This window comes from Momordica charantia, unplaced genomic scaffold (assembly GCF_013281855.1).
Source record: "Momordica charantia cultivar OHB3-1 unplaced genomic scaffold, Mcharantia_2.0 BLBB01000178.1, whole genome shotgun sequence".
Taxonomy (NCBI): Eukaryota; Viridiplantae; Streptophyta; class Magnoliopsida; order Cucurbitales; family Cucurbitaceae; genus Momordica; species Momordica charantia.
Genome location: NW_028275334.1, coordinates 5,001 through 10,000, shown reverse-complemented (window position 1 = coordinate 10,000; position 5,000 = coordinate 5,001).

Sequence of the window (5,000 nt, the reverse complement as noted above, 5' to 3'; positions counted from 1 at the left end):
GTCCCGCCCCCCACCCCGGGCCTCCGACCGCCGTGACCACGCCCCAAGCAAATGCCCCTGACATCGTGCATGCTGCTTGGGGCGTGGGCGCAGCCATATAGGGGAAGCCCCGTGCCATGCCCAAGCAGGCATGTCACCCCCCTATATAGTACATTCTAAGGCATTTTTGGTCTGGCAGGCGTGAACATGCAAAGTGGCGAGGAGTCACTCGATCAAAAATCTCAAGTTCTAGGATGTTTTAATCCATAAACTTTGTTGATCTATCATTCGGACATTCAAATGAGTCTAAAAAACAAGTTTCATAATTTTTCAACCAACACGTTATTTTTTATGAATTTATGAATTTTTTAAATTTAAAAAAAAATTAAAAAATAACTAGATGTTGAGAAAAATTCTAATTTTCTGTGGGCAGCGTTATTTTGGGATGTTTAGGTCCCAGAAAAAATTTCAGATCAATCGAAGTTTTCTAGATATATTTTCTACAATCTTGAGGTGTCGGGTGGCCATGGGCGGGCATGGGTGGACTTGGTGGATGCAGCATGCCTTGTGGTTAGTAATAGCCTCCACGTTACATGGAAAAAATTGAACAAGTTTGATAGCACTAAGCGGATGTGTCATTCCTTTGCCTATCTTATAACAACCACGACACTAAATAAATGAGTTTTATGTGTTGCGAGGGACGAATAAAAGCAACGAATGACGTAGTGTATTGTGGCAGCAAGGCCACTCTACTCTGTCACTCATAGTACCCTTTCGTGTATTTAAGCCGACAATGATAGCATTCTAACATTTTGTGGGCAACGTTCTTTTATGATTCTTAGTTCCAAAAATAAATATGACTACAATCACGCTTTCTACATATAGTTTCTAGTGTGATGGGTGTTGGGTGCAATGGCGACTACACGGGTTGTGGATTGGTGTGACGTGACTAAATTCTTACAATCTTGTTTCACCATGATCCTCCCATCGCTTTCCAGATATAGTTTCTCGTGTGATGGGTGTTGGGTGGGATGGCAAGTGCAGCGATCGTTGCTTGGTGTCACGTGGCTAAAACCTTACAATCTTGGGGCACCACGCTTCTCACATACAATCTTAAAATATAAAGTACAACTTAGAGTTTGCACGGATTTAAAAGGATTGTCCAACAAATGAAGTTTTGTGTGGCGTGCTGTGGGCGGAAGGGATGTTGCTGCGTGGTGGGCGCGCAAGGGGGCGTCGGTGGGCATGGGCGCGCGGGGTGGCGGTGGTGGGCGTTGGCTGCGCGCGCGGGAGGGCGCTTGGGGCGTGGGCGCGCGCGCACGGGGTGGCAGTGGTGGGCGCGCGCGCGGGTGGCGGTGGTGGGCGTGGACCGCGCTTGTAGGGGGCGCTTGGAGGCGTGGGCGCGCGCGCAGGGAGCCGGTGGCGTTGGGCGCGCGCACGCAGGGGGGCGCTGGTGGGCTTGGATTTCGAAGGATAACCTCCAATGACTTAAGTTATGCGTGGTGCGCGGCGGGCAGTGCGCTGGTGTGCGTGGGGCGCGCGCGAGCAAGGGCGCTGGTTGGTCTGGATTACGCAAAATAACCTCCATTAGTTGAGGTTATGCCGAGGGGGGTTGCGCTGGTGTGCGTGGGACGCGCGCGCAGGGGGCTGGTGGCCGTGCGGCCCGCGCGCGCGAAGGGGGGCACCGATGGGCGGTGGGCGCGCGCTGAGGGGGCCACGGTGGTTGAGGCGCGCGCGCTGGGGCCTAGGTGGCGTTGGCCGCCGCGCTAGGGTGCGCGCGTTGCAGCAGCGCGCGTGTCACGGTCGTACATTTTTCAACCGTGCGGCGCCATGATCTAAGCTAGACCATGGCCAGCCTTACGAGGAACTCTAGCTCCAATCCACTTTTCACGCCCTTTCGTGGCTTCGTCGGACCTTAGGCGAGGTTCTTTCTTCCTCGACCGAGTTTCACTTACAGCGGAATTCTCCCTTGACTCGGCAATGCACGTCGCCCGTACGTGCATTTAAACTCTAACGCGACTCTAGCCGGCTTGCCTCTACACTAGGCCAAGTCCCACGGCTCTACCTTGCCTCTACTCTAGGCCAAGGTCTTCTGAACGCGACGTCGCAACTTGTTTTCAACCATCTTGGTTCTCGGTCACTCGATCGTCCTGCTCCTACGATGAGCCAGGACCTTACCGGGATGAGTTCTGACCTATAACGAGGCCAGAACGAGCTTAAAACGCCAACCGGGTACACCCGGACATTCCTGCCGCTTAACTATGTCGGAACTAGCTTATCGGGCCCATCGGACGCCTCTAAGACCATTCCTGCTGAGAAACTATTCAATAACGGGCTAAACGGCCTTACCGGGTACTGCCGAGATGATTCCTGCCGACTTCCGGACAAGGAATGACTAAACTTGGCAACCGGGATGAGTCTTGCCGCTTACCGGGCCAAGACTAGCTTTTTCTCACTTACCGGGTGCCCACCGGTACTTTAGGATGTCACCCCGAGCGTCGGGATGTCATCGGGCTTCACTGCTCACTTGGGCACGCATACCGAGAACCGACCCATGTGCTTGTCTTAATGATCGGGACCTTCCGGACATCCAGCCATCCGGACACTATCGTGGCACGACGACTCTTGCGCTCGTGCCGTGTCGTTTGAGCATACCGTACCGCATAGGGACCCCCGTGGTGCAACCTCCGACACATGGACCGAGGCGCAATGCCGGCACACCCGTGCCGCCCGACACTGTCCTCGAGTTTTCTATCCTCGACGGAAGTCGCCCAAGACACTCGTCTTGTAGACGCTCGCCCTCGCCATGACACACGCATGTGCCATGGGGTGGCTCACTTAGGCCCTGACATGGCCCAGGGGTGGTGGAGAGCCAACACCATGCCTCCCCCTAAGGTACATTCTAAGGCAAACTTGACTTGGCAGGCATGAACGTCGAAAGTGGCGAGGAGTCACTCGCCAACGTAGAGTGCACGTTTGAACTCCGATTGACACGAAACTTGGCGTGCTTACATATCTCACTAATATGCATCTAACTTTAAAGCCGCTCGTCCAAACTCTTGACAGAACCCCAACTTCTAGGGTCGTGGCCCGGGGCCCCAGCTGGCCCCCGTTGAGCTTGTCACCGACACCACTGACGTTGCCTTCGCTTTGCATTCTGCATATGCCTTCTCTAGGCATTCTTGAGCACATCCATATGGTGTGATAGGTGATGCACCATCCTCCTTGGTCGCATCACGGCACTTCACTCTCGGCCCTTGACATGGCCCGATGAGCGACATATGCTTGTCGCTGACGCTTGCACACTACGTGGGCGTCACAACCTACTCTCTACTAGTATGGTTGTGACATTCTCCCCCACTTAAACTGTCATCGTCCTCGATGACCTACTCGTGGGGTACAATCCAAAGATAAGAGTTAGGATTGTAACACTCTCCCCCACTTAAACTCGTCATCGCTCTCGATGACGTCTTCTTCAGACTGGCTAACTGACTCAGCTCTTTCTCAGCGTTGCAGCAGAACATCAACTTGGTACAATGCTCATGAAAAAGTCTCCTTTCGCGGACCTTCTCGCGCCCTGCTTTCGGACTTGGCCCAAGACATGATTCAGAAACACAGTACTAAACTTGGGCACACTTTGGCCCTTGCTTCAAGCCCACTTGGCTTCAACTCTCAAGTTCTCTGAACAACTGACACTTTACTGAGGCAGCTAACACATTACTCTGAGGCTCACTTCAAGTTGGCCCTACCCTTCGCCAACGTCTTCAACAGGCCACCTGTCGTGGCACGCACAACTGCAACAAGCCTTTTCTCAGACCACTTGCTGTGGTAAGTAAGCAAACTGCACAAGGCTTCTATTACGCCACCCTTCAGGGTAACGTTCTCATGCCGCCTCTTGCGACAAACGGACAACACCGACGGCTGCCTTTATGCCACCTTCGTGTGGCAAATGCGCTGCACGACTCTTCTCTGCCTGCAGCTTCCTGCGAACATAATCGCACCAGACTAACGCTCCTTCTTGAGCAACTACTGGCCTTTTGAACTTTTCTGCGAAGTTGTTCACTCTAAACTCGTCATGCAACTTGGCCCATTCTCTTGGGCGCACTTGCAAGCCCGTAGTAAAGAGTGTTTTCAACTTAAGGGACACGCGTGCTCACTTCTTAAGCACAACTTGGGGCAGGCGACCCATTGTCTCGGGCCACTTCCCTTTCTTGAACTGGCTCTTTGCTTTAGCTACACTGTCCACCAACTGTGGACTTACTTGATGCTTCTTCTTGTACTTGACCGGCGCCTGTCGCATTGACCCCCGGCTTGACTGCTTGCAGCCATTGACACTATCCCTCTGATGGTAATGGCTCTTTCGAAGACACCCTACCTGGTTCGTCTTCGGTTTCTTTCATGCTTGCTCTTGCGCACTCAGTCTTGGTCTACTTTATGACCACTGACATGCATTTCTTTCTTCTTGCGGCTTACTCCGCACTTGGCTTCAAGATAGCTCCACGACTTATGGGAGCATCATTAAACGCTGCCTTCTTAATCGCTTCTGCTCACAACGGAACCGCCAAGCCTTAGGCAAGGGACTTGGGTCTTGCTTTCTAATGGGATGGACTTCCCCCAGTCGAATGCCTATTGACGACATCGTTTGAGTCTCAAGAAGTCCGGCTTCAACTCTTACTTTCTGCCTCTGATACTGACTGACGCAACTGTCCTGCCAAACTGGCACTCTTGACACACTTGCGGAGTCTTCAATCTGAATTTGGCTTTGACAAACTATCCGACTAAACGCACAAAGGATGGGTCTGATCTAAGTCGACTTGGGCCTTGTCTTTACTCACGGAGCCAACTTTAGGCTCTGATACCAAATGTCACGGTCGTACATTTTTCAACCGTGCGGCGCCATGATCTAAGCTAGACCATGGCCAGCCTTACGAGGAACTCTAGCTCCAATCCACTTTTCACGCCCTTTCGTGGCTTCGTCGGACCTTAGGCGAGGTTCTTTCTTCCTCGACCGAGTTTCACTT